The sequence below is a fragment of the Protopterus annectens genome, chromosome 1.part0, assembly GCF_019279795.1.
Source record: "Protopterus annectens isolate FY-2018-M chromosome 1.part0, PAN1.0, whole genome shotgun sequence".
Classification (NCBI taxonomy): Eukaryota; Metazoa; Chordata; order Ceratodontiformes; family Protopteridae; genus Protopterus; species Protopterus annectens.
Window position 1 is genome coordinate 1,728,430,988 of NC_056725.1, and position 18,214 is coordinate 1,728,449,201.

Below are 18,214 nucleotides of genomic sequence, written 5' to 3' on the forward strand. Positions count from 1 at the left end.
TCTCAAGGTTTACCACCATGTATACCAGATATAAGCACTGCCTGCCACATCTGTTTTCTCATTCTGGTCTGAATGTAACTTCCCCAGCTCCCTGTCTTCATGATTACCTTTTCTGTTGGAGGCAAAGGAAGAAAGCTGGAGGGTTAAAATACTAAGTGCGACCCCTCATTATTTTAACCCTTCAGCTGTTTTCTTCTTCTGTCACCCTAATTATTTATTATTTAATGTATGTGTACTCTGGCACCTAATCACATAAAAACTATTAAAGCTGATTACCAGTTTCATAAGAAAAATGTTAGTAAAATTTGAATGGGATTAGCGTATGGCAGATATACATATAAACAGAATTTCAGTAGCATTTTCATGTAGCAAATGGTTATCAGATCATGAGTCCTTTCCAAAACAAGGTGTTTTACGAAGCAGATTAATACATCTTGCAAACCCTTTAAAACTCCATACATATGAGCTTAGAAACAGTGGAGATTCATTCTAGAAAGTCTTATTTCTGTCTGATTTTCTGCCATAGTCAAGAACAGTACTGTTTCAAATATTAGATTTTTTCACATTTTCTATACTGCCTAATTCCCAGTCTGAAAATGAATTGACCTTGTAACACACCAGAACTACTCCTTCAGAATCTGCATCAAATGACAAAGTTTATAATACATCTATAAAATGAAATGCTATTCTCTGTGCTGGCTTAATGTAGATGAATAAAATATAGATCACAGCAACTTTTGCCATCTGCACACTATTCCCCAATGCATATTTATTACTTCATGACGCAGATATTCAAATCACTCATCAAGCAGTTCATGTAGCAGGTTGTGAAATACTTCTTTCTGAATCTTTTAAAAGAATCGCCTGCAGACTGTATTCACTCACAGCTACTAGTTAAATGTTTTCTACCACTTGTTGTAAGAAAATCGTCTTATGATCTTTCCTTTAGTGGCTGCAGATCTCACGACTGAGACTTCAGCTGAGATACTAACTGGCATATCAGAGCAAAATATCTTTTATTTTTCTTGGATGAGATATTTGCTAGCAGTCAAAAAGAAAAGTTATTCATGATTTACCCACTTCAATCCCTTCACTTTGAGCTTCTTTCTCCTTTACTCATTTAATCCATTCATTGTAACATTTTAGGTATGAACAAAGCCCATTTGTTTCCCCTGTCAAGACAAGACCCCTATGACCCATTTGTTTCTTGCTCAGGGTGGGGACTCTATCAAGCCATCCATCCTTACAGAAGGCAAGTGCCAGGTAGTTGGGATGTGCTGTCCATGATCATGTGGAGTCTCCAGCAGTTATAACCCTCTAAGTCTCCAGCACTTATGACCCTCTAAGTAAGTGGCTGTTCTTCCTGCAAAGAGTGCATGCATGCAACCACATAAGCCAACTCCCTTCCAAAGCAGCACATTGCTGAATGCAACAATGTGTTACACTGACACATACAGCCTTGTAGGTGCCAGCTAAATAGTGAACTGCCCTTCCACCCTCCCCCAGGGTAGGAGAGCCAGTGTCAGCTGCTTACCTGCTTACGTCTATCACCCCTCACCTGGCTGATCCACCTCCATGCTACTAACTGAACATGTCACATGAGTCACAGTCAGGGCTTCATCCCTGTATGACATGGAATCAGGCAAACTAGTGATAATTTTTGATAGCTGCAAGGTCTGCAGGCACCTGTAAGGTCTGCTTTAGATATCTATAGGTGCCTGAGATCATACTCCCTGACTGTTATTTGCCTGAATCACAAGACGCATAAAAATGGAGCACCGACTGTTTCCCCTTGGAAGTAATTTCTGGTGCAGTTTTTATTTGGGAGCTGGCATTGATTCCTTTGAATTGAGAGATCCCTCTCTTTTTCAGTCTGTGTGACCATGAAGTTGATATATATATATATATATATATATATATATATATATATATATATATATATATATATATATATATATATATATGTTTGGGGGAGTTAGGGGCTTGTATCATGCATGGTGGTGCAGAAGTGCTTACCCATTTGCAAAAACATTTAGTTTTGAGTTTTCACTGTTTTGGCATTTCAGGCCTTTTTATTTAGTGATGTGGTTCCTCTCTGTCTTCTGAGTCGATGTTTCCTAGTGGAAACCTTGGGAGTACATTGCTCTGCACAGGTTATTTTCAGTCATGACCCAAAATTACAAGCAATAGTAAAATGCAAATGACCGCTGATGTTTAAATAAATAGGGATGAAATGTTTGTTAAACAGAGGGGAGGGGGTGAACTGAGTGACCTCAGTCAGAGCTCCTTTTCTTGGAGGTTATTTTTGGCCTGGTTTTGCCCCCCAGTGTAACTCAGAGGCTGCAGCTCTGGCACAAAATGTATGTGTGTGGGTGCACATACCCATGGACCAAAATGACATGTATCACCTTGCACAGGAGCAGTATCAGACATATGGTGGGAGGGAATGTTCCTGTCCATAAGGATGATAGTTTACTGGGAAAAATGTAGAAGGACACTGAACATGACAAATGGTACACAGTAGGGGAGACCCAAACTAAATAGGGAAAAAAGGTAATAAAAAGTAAAGACAAAATAAAATGTCATAAAAGGAGTGCTACACCCCTGAACTGCCAAACACCTACAAATTGCTAGCAGTTATACAATGCATTCTCAATTACATAAGCTCTGAGCACACACAGATAATTTCTCAGAGGACCACAGAATCTGAGACAAATTCTTTGATGCTTTCAGTACCACAACAGGTGGGGAGCACTTTGCCTCCACTGAAAATGTTACTAGATGAAGTACTGAGAAGTATGGGGAAGTATAGCCGGCCTTAGGCATAGGCCAACTAGGCGGCCTCCTAGGGCGCCGCTGTAGCAGGGGTGCTTTTTCAGTGTTTACTTGATGTAAGTAGACCAGGATGGGGGCACCAGGTGGTGTGGTGGGGGGCGCCATGGAGCCCTTTTGCCTAGGGCACCAGTCGACTTAAGGCCGCTCCTGTGGGGAAAGGAAAAGGTTGTGTAAAATGACGTGAGGTATAAAGAATGGGTCAAAGTTTATGTATAAAAGCTCATGCAACATAGAAAAGTGAAATGCAAGATTTGCAAGTGGACTAGAAGGATTTTTTGACAGGCTAATACTGTGTTTTCTCTATGGAAAGAGATAGATAAAACAACACTCTTTACTTGCTAGCACCTGTAAATGGATACAGATATGACAGAAAAGTGATGTAGGCAGTATTCAATATTAGGCAAGAAAACTACACTTAACAAATGGCAACATAGCTTTTGGGGGAAAAAGAGAAAGATATTATAGGCAGGCTTCTATAACCTGAACTGAGAGGGTTAAGGCTATGAACTGTTAATGTGGATGATTATGTCAACCTGGGTTTGATTCCCCTTATTTCTTCTTGTAAAATTGTGGGGCTCCGAGTATGGCACTTAACCAGGTAGTGATCCTGGTTCACACTGAAAAGTGGCATTTGTGGCCAATGGACTCATCCATTTAACAAATAAATACATAAAATATATATGTTTATTTATTTTACAGGTAGGTAGGCTAGGCCAGAGGCCCCTTTTTCTAAGACCTATTTACAAAACAGATCCCGGGATCATTAAACTAATTCATTATATCTGGGCAACTATTTGATGACGCTCATGTACAAACCACATCCATTTTAGACCAAGAAAATACACTGGGGATCAACAACATTAGGATAACAATAGATTAAAAAATTCCACTGAGGCGCTAACGTCTGTCCTCAAAGAAAATATGCACCCTTAACTAGAAGGAAAATAAGTGAAAGATGGCTTCCTATTACAAGTACAAGATCTAAAGATGGCTTCCTATTACAAGTACAAGATCGAAAGATGGCTTCCTAGTACAAGTACAAGATCTAAAGATGGTTTCCTATTACAAGATCTAAAGACGGCTTCCTATTACAAGTACAAGATCTAAGGATGGCTTCCTATTACACGTACAAGATCTAAAACTGTAAATCCTGTATGTTAGTAAAACAAACTACAATTAAGAAAAACAATGAATTTCAATGCATACTATCACAACTTGAAAGCACTTTGTAGGGGTTGTACCTTATACCACAGCCTTGGATTTCATATATTTTACCTCTGCATTTACACTTCTAGTTACACTATTTTGAGGGATTATAATTATAGTTGTTGGAATTTCAGTATGTAACCCTGACAAAGATATGTTCCTGGGGGATGGAGGGTGGGACAGAGTCCCACATTTTGGGTCTAGAGTGAGAACTCATAGTTTGTACTGGTGAGTAATAATTTGGAGCACTGACAAGAACATGGAGAAGAAACAGATGAGAGCAGTATTCTTGTGCAGCTTTGGAACTACATTTCTTATAGAGGGATGGTGGTAATATAAACAAAGCAGGGGGTTGCACTAAGTACTTCTTAGAGACAGACAAAGCCCTTGATTAGCCTGTTGCACCAGGAAGCAGTGATGCTCCCTCATGACAGAGTTAGTTATCCTTGGGTAGAGTCCCTGCTGACTAGACTGACCTGGGCTTGAGGACTTGCATTCATAGCAGCGATTCCTTAGGTGGTTAACGAATACGTGATCCGTATGTATAGTATGTGCACTTATACATTTACTTTTATAATACTGCTTTGGATATATTTACTAATGGATAAGGATGAATTAAATTATGTCCTGAGATATTTAAAAAGAGAAGCTACCTGTAGACATTTCTTGGTGGTGTATACAATAGAGCGATCTTTTTCTACTGTGGAAAGTTTGACCTGGTATCAGAAGCATGGCCTTTCTTTAAAAAAACAGTATGGTCTTTGTCATAAAATCAGCTGGAGATCTGTGAAATATCGCAGGAAAAAGATTATTTTTTCAGTAGTATTAGTATCTTTTCGCTACAAATCATGTAGATAAGTCAAGCGATTTTTTATCGACGAAGAAGGAGATGAATCAAATAAAAATGTGCAATGTGGGGAACCTAGTTAGAGTTTTTGTTTTTATTATAATTTTCATCCACAAATGACAACCGGTCATATTATCATATAGAAAACATTCTAGACATTAATTTCCCTTGCCACTCTCCAGTGGCCTTCCTATTTAACCTTGACTGCAATATTTTCAAATATGGGTACATAATGAGCTTTTTTGCAGCAATAGAAGACACTTGGAATATTGTCTTCATCTTAATATGACTAAATTTCATGTTCTCTGAAGTCAAACAGCCAAAGCTAAACAGAGTATGTGCACCTGTTATTGAATTTAAAAAGAAATCAAGGTGTTATTACTTTTTAGACTCCCCACAAATGGAATCATGCCAACATTTTTTGAGTGTACTTAGAGACTGTGCCATTTCTCTGGTGTTCCTTAGCAATTATAAAACAATGTAAAATGTTATTAGCCAAATCTCAGCGAACTTGAAGTACTTACTTGAGTGTCTCATTCATGTTTGCAGTTATTTAACATTTTAGTTAGGTGCTCAATGGGGACTCATCATTACTTCACTTATATGCAGCGTTGATCCATGCTCAGCAAATCAAAACAAGAACATTATTGTTATTAAAACTGGTGAATGTTTCTGGAGTCTAGACTTAACTGCAATTAAGACACTGATTAAGCTTCCAAAACAAGTAGAAACTGAAAATAATTATAAATTAAAATGCTAAAGCTTTAATGGTTCCTTAATCAGGACACTATTCATAAGATGATGCCTGTATAGATGGAAACAGGCCCAATGGAAAGGGAATTGTGATATGACAAGGTTTGTAAATCAACAATGTAAACTATATCAAAGAATGTAATCAAATAATATTATCAACTTAAAATATCCTGTGGATGCATTTATTGTAATGCATACCAAATCACTTTTGTTGTTCCATTCATAATAACTGTGTGAGATGTGTCAGTTCTGGATCAGGCGTTTTAACACACAGAAACATATAAAACATAGCAAAATTCTAGGCTAATGGCCTGCGGGCCTTTTTAAGCCTAGCACGGAATAATTCCCAAGTGCTACTTTTTCCATTTTATAGACAGGAAATAGTCACGTTGCAACACATAAGCATCTTCTGTCCAGCAGAGACATAGGTGCCACACTTGGGATAAATTTGTGGCTACACAGAGGAAGCTGCTGTGAGATCTATCTGTCTCTCTAGCATGTCCTGTTTAGATTGCTGGAAAGGTTAAAATCCTTAGAGTGGGTGTTTCTGATACTATTGTTTTAGCAGACATGGAGCAGGTCTGAGGAGACCTTAAAGGCTAGGCAGAATAGTGAGAGTGATCTAAGGTGATCCCCCTAATTCATGTGTTGAACTCCCTGAATTCTTTTGGTTAGGAATTTGTATGGGCATTCAACTTGAAGCATGTGTTTTTGCAGGAACATACCAAAGGGAGCATTGTATTCAATGATTGGTTTAAAAGGTTCAAGTACAGAGGTACAATAGACTTCCTGGGCCTCCATGGAATGCCCTTACTTATAAGTTGAGCTATATAAAATTAATTCTTAACTGTGTTGGACACATGATGGTCAAAGCCAATATCAATTCTCAGACTCCTAACTATTGTTTAGACCATAAGAGGTATGTTGTAGATGTTGTAATTTGTGGGGGAGGATGATTTACTGAAAGAGATGATCAGGCACTTTTGTTTGCATTTAGTTTGTCCCCATGGTTGTTACACCAATTGTTCATTTGTGTGAGACTGTCCTGGATGGTGTTTGCATCTTTAGGGTATTTTCTGACTGCATCGAGCTTGCAGTTGTCTGCAAATTTGGTCAACCACAGCCATTTGTGTTGGCTTGGACATCTAAAAAGTAATTGCCAAACAGGACTGTACTGAACCCTGGGAACTCCTCTTGTGTCTGGCCTTTTAGTGGAGGTGGATGCCTAGTCTTATCTCTTGATTCCTCTGTGAAAGCCAGTTGGCTACCCAGCAGGAGGAATACAGGTTTATTTGTATTTTTTTGTAATTATTTGACTATATCTGCATGGAGAATTGTACCAAATGCCTTGGCCAAGTCTAGATAGGCTATAGGAACTGATTTGCTCTTGTCCATAGCCTTTGTGATCTTCTCAAAGTAGTTCATCAGGTTCAACAGGCATGACCTCCCCTTGACAAACCCAATCTGACTAGGATCCAGTGTTTGTAGATTTATTTATGTCTTTTCATATAACATCCATGACAGTTTCAATGGCTTTACAGATTAGACTGGTCAGACTAATGGGTCTATAGTGTTCCAGGTCAGTAAAGAGGTCACACTTGTGGAGTGGAATAACATTTGCCATCTTCCAGTCAATGGCCACAAACCTAGTTTCAAGGCTGAGATTAAATAGCTTCATTAGAGGGTTGGACAAGTCCTATTTCAAGCCATTTAGGAGATATCCTGGTATGTTAACAGAACACATAGATCCTGTGTTCTTTGCCTTGGAGAGCTCCTTTAGGACTTTTTTCTGATGATAACAGGGAATGGTATGGATTTGGTATTTCCGTAGTGGTGACCAGGGGAATGGTGGACTAAAGTTTGTGCTAAGTTTATCAGCCAATAGGTTTACAATGTCATCTGGTGCAGCAAACGTGGTATCATTTACCACCAGTACGGCATATTACCTATCAGCTTTCTAACATGTTTAACGATCTATGGATCTGAAAGTATAGTGTCAGCACATATATTTTATTTAGTTTTTATTTAAAATATGTTTATCAGTTGTTTTATGCAACAATATAAGGTATAATAATCCAAGCATTGTTTATGACTGTGTCAATTTCATGAACAACCATTGTCATGAACTTTTAATGTCAAGTCTAGCAATTCAGACCAACTATATCCACTGTTTATGTCTGATGTCTGTAACCATTTCATGACTCGCATATTTCCAAGTCTGTTTTTAATAAGAAATAAATGGAACATCATGACCTTTAGCCCTTTATCATAGCTGAAGATCAATTATTACAGGAGATCAAAGTCTCAGTCAGGTGTACAATATTAGACCATGGATTTAATTCTGGATTCCTTGAAGCTGTCTTCTGATTTCTTATGTCAATCTTTGGTTAATACTTGTTTCAGGAAAAGATGAAAATCAACAAACTGTGTAATTGTTTTCTAGTGTCTCATAGTTACTTTTCAATGGCTAAAATAGTCCTCAAAAGTTAATATTGCTCTGTTTTTACATTTAGGGGAATATGAGCACTGAATAATACCAAGGTTTCAGCAAAAATAATTCATTTATCCATAGAGTTTAATAGAAGAAATAACTTTTCACAATATTCTTTCAATAATGAACAGTCATATATAATACACTTCCAATCTGCTTTAATTTTTGTTTTATGTTTCAGGCATATTAATTTATCTTTACTGATTTCTGCAGTTTTATCAGGAGTACAGAAAGCCTAATGTAAACATTTTCAAGTGAAAACCCATCCATATTGGACAACTGATGTGCTCCCTATATTTTTTGCTGGGGTTTTAATTTCTTTCTGTGTTTCTAATACCGTGACAGCAATGGACCCTATTCCTAAGTTAGGGTGCAAAATACAAACACACCAGTTGCAAATGTCATGGATCCACAAAAAACAAGTCTAGGGTTGTCTCATGGCAAATTTATTAAAAACAAAGATTAAGCACTTTCATCAACATCACACGTTGACTTCATCACTTCTTCTGATGAAGTCAATATGTGATGTTGATGAAAGCACTTAATCTTGCCTTGGATTTGGACTTATTTCTCAGTTGTCTCCTTACACACTTTTACATTTGATTTCATAAGTTGGGGTGCAATTACAGTTTATTCTTTCCATCTTTGATGTTAAAGAGTGCTCTACTCAGCAACCACAATGTGCCCAAACTTGCTTCCTTCTGTAGTTCATATGGGAGTTAGGTTGTTGTGTCTTTCGGCTTTTCCAAGTTAGGGCGGAACTCCGGTCCGCTAATGATTGGCAGTTGATTTTTTTTTTTACGTGCCGAGTTAGCAGCCCTGACGCACAACCTTCAATGAAGGTATGCCCATTCATGCATGTCTCTATGCAGAAGACGCTGTAGCTGAGAATCGAACCGGACAGCATCTGACTGTGAGGCGACAACGCTACCGCAGCACCACCACCGCGGGCATATGGAAGTTAGGTATGATTGTAAATACCTTTTTATTAGATCTGTTGTTTATTTTACTAGTGGAACTGTCTGTTCTTATTTGGCCATAAGACTTCTAATATTTTCTGACAGATTTTTCCTTGTTTTGTAAGGTAAAGTTTCAAAATCTATCATTTAATTTTTCTTTGTATGTTATGAGGAAACTATACAAATCTGACAGTATTGTTCTGTAGGATTTTTGTCTGCCCAGATATATAAATGTGTAACAGGTTTCACATTTGTGTCATTATGGAATTTTAAAGAAAAAGGTAGAATTCTGGATTTTAATGTATTGATTTCATAACCAGTAAATCTATAAATGTTCTTATGTTTTGCCAAATGCATTTGTTTGAACAAAACTATTAAAAAATGGACTAAATAAAAATAAATAAATACATAAATAAATAAAACAACTGTTTCTACAGGGGCAAGTCCCCTGTATCCCCACACACACTGTTACTTAAATATTCCAACTCCAAGTAGGCACATTTCCAGAGAAAGGCAAACAGTTTCTCTATTTCATGTATTCAACAATTTCTAAAAAGTACTGGTGTCCCACTTAATCTGTTCAAACTGTATTCTTTTTGATGACTTTACCCATTGCAGAATACATTCAAACAGATTATCTTTTGACCATGTAGTAGGTACATATATATATATATATATATATATATATATATATATATATATATATATATATATATATATATGTATATAGATAGATGACAAACTGGAGAAAATACGAATACGATACCAAACTTTCAATGTACACAAAAAATAGCAGAAAAATGCCACGGCAGAATATACAGAGCACGGACTTTATTGTAAGCGCTTTCGGTCGAAGTAATACCTCAACCTTCTTCAGACATAAACAATTAAAACAACCACACAACCTTGCTTAAATATACAATGCTTAATTAAAAAATCAACCACTTAATTAATCCATTAGTTATTATAACTTCTTAAAGCTGCAAGAGGATTTGTAACATTAACTAGTGGATTTACCTTGTTCTGTATAAAAAGTTATATATCCATATATATATGATATTATAAATACATAAATACATAAAATTTATGTTTTCCCTTGAAAGTATTATAGCTTCATAAAAATAGTTTGTATATAAATATTGAATATTAATTATCATTGGTAATAACATCAAGAACCATTCCACAAGACTCTCCAACAACACCAACTCATGAATTTAAATAAAAATTAAAATTATTAAATATGTAAATATATAAAAGACCATGTTACTGGATTTTTTAAAAATAACCATATATATTAAAGTCCAGGTCATCAACAAAATATCAATATTATCTTATATATACACTAATATTATATAAAAATATATATGCATATATATAAAAAGCACAAAATGAATAATATTTTGTAAAAAAGTTTGTAAAAAAGTTTGTAAACAATAAACAGTAACCGGTAAACAGTTTATCTCCTTAATGCCCTTAATTTTAATATACATTTAATCGATGCGTACTCATTTAAACCTGGGGGAATTTGGGCTAGTGTTCTGATTTGCCATAAAAGTTCTTGTTCTTCAAGCCATAATTGCCATGGACCCCCCCTAGTACCAATCTTGACTTGTTGTATGGCAGTAAATAAAAAGTGGTGATTAGGTTGTTCGCAAGTATGCCTGGCAAGTGCATTATTTAGATCTTTTTTCCTATAGCATAAAGATGTTCATACACTCTCTTCTTTAATGCACGCTCTGTCTTGCCTATGTAAAATGATGAACATTCTACACATACAGCCACATACACCACATTTTTGCTTTCACAATTAAACTTGCCATTAATTCGATAGTTAATCCCATTAATGTGTACTTCTTTCCCTGGGAGAATATGTTTACATTGTGGGCACATCCCACATTTTGCCATGCCCATTTTGGTCGTTGTAGATATATTTGTTGATTTTTCAACTAAGTTTTTTAAATTGATCCCCCTCCTGTACACAAATTTTGGCTTGACACCTAATGCTTTAGCCAAAAGAGTATCTTCCAGTATAATATTCCAATTTTTGTTAATGATGCTTCTTATAATGTTGAAATCAATACAATATGTAAAAATAAAATTAATTTGAGGTGTCACCTCAGTTGATGGTTTTAATGAGTTATGCATGCTGCCCCCTCCTAAAAGTGGCTTAAAGTGACCCCCTTCTCTTTTAAGCACAACCCCTTTCCTCACTTCATTAATTAAAGCCTTTGGGTATCCTCTCATAATAAACTTTACACTCAAAGTTTCACATTCATTAACAAAATCCTGTTGATCAGATGTCATTCTTGCTGCCCTCACGAATTGTCCCTTCACAACCCTTCTCTTTTGATGGAATGGATGTCCACTTGAGAAGTGGAGAAGGGAATTTGAGTGGGTAGGCTTTCTGTAAATTTCAGATTTGAATCTACTGTTAGAAATGTCCTTACTTAATTTGACATCCAAAAAACTGATTTCATTTTCTCCAATAGTGTAAGTGAATTGGAGAAAATTTGTCATATTTGAAATACTTTCTATAAACTGGGGGATCAATTCTGATGACCCTTTCCAAAAAAAGAACATGTCATCCTGGTATCTGTTATACCAGGTGACATTTTCTTGATATAACACATTTTGAAATAAATATTTATGCTCCCTATATGCAAGTACGCTGTTTGCAAAACTGCATCCGCAGGGGGACCCCATGGCTATGCCAGTTTTTTGTAAGTAAAATTGTCCCTTGAATGTTACAAAATTGTTTAATAACACAATCTCAAGTAATGTTTCAACCAAGTTCATTTGATCATTGGAAGCTTTTTTACTCAACATGAATTCCCTTGTCCATTCAATCCCCAACTGTTGTGGGATAACTGTGTACAGATCATTGATATCTACCACTAAAAACTTGAGTTCCGAATTGTACACCATTTTATCTATATGCTGTAAAAATCCCCAAGAGTCCTTACAAATTTGGGGCTCACTTTTTAGTAATGGTTTTAGAATGCTATCCACCAGTTTGGCACATGCGTACGTAGTCGAACCCCTTCCATCCACAATGGGTCTGAAAGGGGGATTAACCAGGTTTTTATGGATTTTAGGTGTGCCAAACATGGTGGGGATCTTAGGTGCTGGCATATCTAGATACTGTAACATATCGGAATCTATAGTCCCTTGAATAAAAAGATCCTCCAAAATACCTTTAATCTTTTTATAAGCTGTATGTATCTCATTGAGACTAGATTTCGAATAACTGTCAGATTCCAGATGTTCTAATAACTTTCCATTGTAAAAGTATTCATCCATAAAAACTAATCCCCCTCCCTTGTCTGGTGACATGACCCTTATGTTACATTCATTGAGAAGAGAAATAAAGTCTAACTCTTCTTTAGAAATGTTAACTTTGGTGTTTTTAGGAATGCTATGGCAAGAGAGCAAAGTTCTTAAATCAATCTCACAAACCTTCTCAAAAATGTTTAAAGAACTATGTAATGGGGGGTTAAACACGCTAGAAACTTTGTGAGTATTCAAGAGGGAGGGCATATTACCAAATCTAAATGCCAGGTTCAATTTACGAACATATAATTTCAAATCTACAATTGTATTAACTACATTACATTTTCTGTCTGGAACAAATGTTAGACCTTTTGAAAAAAAGTCAATAAGGTTTTGTTCAATTGTAATTACAGTATAATTGTAGATTTTGAAATCCCCTTGTTGGCTGGTAAGAACGGTGGGACCAGTTTCATCAATGTTCTCTATCTCCTCCGTTGGTTCCCCTTCTTCCTTCTCTGCGATCACCCCCTGTAATTGGATGTGGAATTGTTGTTGCTGCTCGTGCCAGGAGACGAGACATCTCTCCTCCTGTGAAAACCCTGATTGTTGTCATTCACATTATATCCCCCCTCACTCTGGTTGTGATTAATAAAACCACCGTTGTCATTGTTTACGTGGGTACCTTGGTTCCTGGTACGCTCACTCCTCCTAATCGGTTGCGTATCAACATTGTCCGAAGCCTGCTGGATTGCCTGTGGTGTAGAATCAGTGTTGGAATTCACACCTGCATCACCCAACCTAGACTGACCTAAAGGGGGAGGGGGGTACGCCCTTTTATTATTATACTCTTTAATGTCTCTGTCAATTTTGCGTTTCTTGTTAATCACTAATTTACTGATTGATGCTTCAATACTTGACAGGATTCTGGTATAATCATACCTATATCTAATTTAATTAAGCATTGTATATTTAAGCAAGGTTGTGTGGTTGTTTTAATTGTTTATGTCCGAAGAAGGTTGAGGTATTACTTCGACCGAAAGCACTTACAATAAAGTCCGTGCTCTGTATATTCTGCCGTGGCATTTTTCTGCTATTTTTTGTGTATATAGATAGATGTGTATGTGTTTATATGTGTGTATATATATATATATATATATATATATATATATATATATATATATATATATATACACACACACACATATATATATATATTGTTAACAGTGCTAAGAATAATATATTAATTACTAATTTAGGGTTTTTTATTTGTTTTAACAATCTAGGAAAATATTACATGTCTACCAATAAATAAATCCAAATCAACAAAGGAGAATCATTTCTGGAAGCAGTGGAATAAAATAATTGTTTGCATTTTTTGCAGATACCTTGTAATCCTCATTTAAAAAGGTAATAGAAAGATAGTTATTCATCAGCCTCTTGTCTTTCTCTTATTTAGGGGTTTTGATTTTAGCAAGTGAAATAATATAGATGTATATTTATCCCTGTTGAATTAAATATTTTATTAGTTCTAATAAATGGGCTGTGACTACATTTGAATTTTTTTTAGAAAATTCATCATAGATTATATCTGGGCATGGAGCTTATTTTTTTGTGAAAATCATCAACATTTGTATCATGTTAGCATTTATTTTAGTGGTGTGAAAATTACCACAGTATTGCAGATTGTTTTGGCTATAATTTTTTCCCCAAAATATTATTTTGTTATTGTGTTTGTAATTGTATATTATTATTTACCACTGTGCTGACAAGCACATTGCCAGGAAGCAACAGCTGCATAACCCTCTCCGGTAACTGCCTCCCCAACTAAAGTCTATTTTCTTTTGAGAAACACTTGATTCTATAAAATTGCATTCCATTACCTCTCTTGTTTCATCTATAACTAACCCCAACTTTAATTTTATATCCTTTTAAGAATTTCAGGGTAAAATTAGATAATGTCGACACTTACCTTAATTAAACAGTGTAAAGTAGAGTGACTGTGCAAAGTAGCATACATTTTCTTAAGGTTCACTATGTGGTCTCTAACAGCTGACTATTGATCTGGGCTTGCCCGCTACACTCGGGCTTCACTCTGCTCCCCTGCCCTGCCCCCAATTCCCAGCCACCCTCCACTATCTGCCAATTTATAGACATAAGACCACACCTCCCACCTACCAGCTCAACCAATCCCAAAACAACAACACTATTGCAAATAATAACAAGCTCCCAACCTCCACCCACCAAGCCCCTCTGCCATACTCTACACCTCCATACTAGCACTACCAACAGAACCACTGCCCACAAACCTTCAAGTAACTATGTTTAACTCTCATCTATTACTAGTAGCTACCCTTGTTATACTGTACACTACCTGCTATCATAATGTTCACATAATATTTCACCCCAGCAAAACCTTAACTTCTACCTACTAACCACATAGTAACACTCCCTTCTCCTGCATCCAACTCCACTTACTGAATAACTGTACCACTAAGCTATACAAATCAAATATATTAATTCCACCATAGCTTCCACCAAACCCAACAGATTAAGTAAACTTCTACTCAAAATTCAATCTCTATGTCTATTTCTGCAAACACAGCTCCAAATTTATGGCGATATCTACCCCAAACCAGGCCCCACACCTTATACCACCATCCTCACTAGTCCAAACAACCAATATGCAATTAACTGTAAAAAGTCCTGTGACCTACCTATACATAGTATGAACACTAGAAGTATCTTGAACAAAATCAATGAACTACATGCCACACTCTCTGCTTACAATCCAGACATTACACTCATTACAGAGACTGGCTCAAACCCCACATTAAGGACAATTACATACTTGTCCCAAGTTATAATATAATCAGGGCTGATAGAGCTATCAAAAAGGTGGCTATACATGACTGTCCTCAATGTAGACCTTATACATAAAGAAATCCCAACATTTAACAATGCAGAAACCATATTCACCAAAATTCAAATCAATCAACAGAAGCAACTAAACCTAGTGGGTATTTACATACCCCCAGGTGACAACATTCTGAGTCTATACTAAACTGGACATCTGCAAACCTGTCACAGGAGACAGTCTTCCTAGGGGACTTCAACATTGATTGGAAATCCATCAACACAACTATCCCATCTAATCACATCAACCTGTATTTCTATACTCAACTTATCCAAACACCCATCCATACTGACAAAAATACAAGCAAGGAATCCATACTAGACTAGATCCTTACAAACAACCCATCTACTGCCCAATATTGTGGTACAGTACCAACTGGCCTTAGTTAACATTTACCCACAGTCATATTAAAAGAACACCTCAAAACCACTAAAACAACCACCTTAGATGAAATCCGTAATTCAAAAATTTCATACCTATATTGCAAGTGGGCTCCCCTTACAACTCTAGACAAGGCAGTGGACTACGTCACTTCCACCTTTTTAAACATATTAAATCAGATGCCCCCCCCCCACGGACAATTCAAATAAAAACCAACCCAGTCCCATGGATCTTAAATCACAAGAACCCTTCTCAGTCTTAGGGATAAAGCTTGGGACACATGGTATCACAATAAGACCGATTGTAACAGGCAGATTTTCCTTGAACTACATAATAAAGCAAAAAAAAAAAATAGATAAGGCAAGATAAGAAAAATCACTACACAGAGCTACATGTAAAATATACCACTAACCCACAAAAATTCTGGGCAGCTGTCAACCAAGTATTACAAACAGGCAAACCCATTACCCCTCCCCACTATGTCAGAGGAGATACTATAGGGATAGCTATCCAGTTTAACAACTACTTTACTTCTTCCATCCTTAATCTAGCTAGCAACAGCCAGCCTTGCACTCTCCCGCAAGCAATCAGCAACCCAAACTCATACCCCCTATTCACTCTCAAAACCAGTTCCTACCAACACAATATACACACACCTCACTAAACTAAAACCCACCACTTTGGCAATCGACAAACTCCCGGTAGAGTAGCTCAAAATTTCAACTAGTGCTATAGCTTATCCCATCTCGATACTTATCAACCATTCTATTAACGAGCATACAATTCCAGCCCTTTGGAAAACATCCTACATAATCCCCTTACATAAACGTGGTCCCTCAACCGAACTTACCAACTACTGCCCCATAGCAATCTTATCCCCCCATCAATAATCCTTGAAAAATGTATCCATGCTCATCTGATAATACATCTACTTGCAAACAGTCTCCTCACCAACACCCAACATGGCTTTCGCCCATTCCATAGCAGCATCACAGCACTCATATCCTTAGCAAACACTGTCAATCAATATAGGAACCAAGGAAACCTAGTGTCTGTCACCTTTCCTTGACCTGTCCAAAGCATTTGATGCAGTATCCCACAGCAAACTACTTACTATCTTAGCCAAACTCAACCTAAACAATCCTTCCTTGCTCTGGTTTCAAGACTACCTATTCAAGCACCAACAAGCAGTTAAGTGGCATAATTCCCTCTCCCACCTTCTCCCAGTAACAGTAGGTGTACCACAGGGATCCATTCTGGGACCCCCTACTATTTAATATCTTTACAAACGCTCTCCATACCAGCATCCAACAAGATACAATAGTCCAATATGCAGATGATGCTACACTGATCTGCTCAGCCCTTACACTCCAAACACTCCAGACTAAAACCCAAGAGGCCCTCTCCAATATAGAAAACCGGTTAAAAAACTCACATCTAATACTTAACCCCAAAAAGACTCAACTTGAGCCTTTCCACCTGACCAAAACTATTGACTCTTCTGCTCTTTTCTCTATCAGTTCTGCCCAAAACTCCCACATCTTCCCATTATCACAAGCTAAACTTATTGGTGTAATACTTGACCAAAACCTCAAGTCTGACAAACATATAGCATGAACCATATCCAAACTCCATAAAAAACTTGGAACCCTATACCGCTGCAAAAACTATCTAACCAAAAATACCAAAATTACTGTATCCAGAACTCACCTTTGCTCTACATTACTCTATGGATCCCCTGTATTAACAAACCTTAACAAGACAGACCTACACAAATTGTCCATGTGCTATAATAAAATAGCTAGATTTGCAACCAACACTAATCTCCTTTCCTACCCCTGTCACTCACTAAAACAACTAGGTTGGCTAGAACGCCAAACGTACTAAACTATGACCAACTCACCATGGCTCATTACTTGCTGTACCACCCAAACAAGATTCCTGATCTCTCAGGCTTACTCAACTTTCACAATTCTGCTCGCCAACTAAGATCCACAAACAAAGCCCTTCTTGAAGCAGCTAAGTGTAGACACAGTGCTGGTGAATTCATCAACTCCTACACAGTTGCTAAAATCTGGAAGTTTCTTCTACCAGATGTCAGATTGCAAAGCAGCAGTCCCATCTTTAAAACCCAGTTAAAAGCCCACCTCAGTCTCATATGGCAATGTTCCTGTGCTGACCATGGCTAGCCCTGCTACCACCATTCAGATAAATCTTCCTCTGGCACTACTTAAAAGTCAAACACATAGAAAAAAACTACCATAACGAATTGTATTTTTAAATGTATGTATATAACTGTATATAGTATTACTGCACTTTCTTACTCTTCGTCTTCTTCATTTGGCTGTTCCTGTTAGGGGTCACCACAGCAGATCAAATGTTTCCATTTCTTCCTGTCCTCTGCATCCTGCTCTGTCACACCAACCACCTGCATGTCCTCTCTCACCACATCCATAAACCTTATCTTAGGCCTTCTTCTTTTCCTGTTACCTGGCAGCTTCATCCTTAGCATCTTTTTCCCAATATACTCTGCATCCCTCCTCAGCACATGTCCAAAC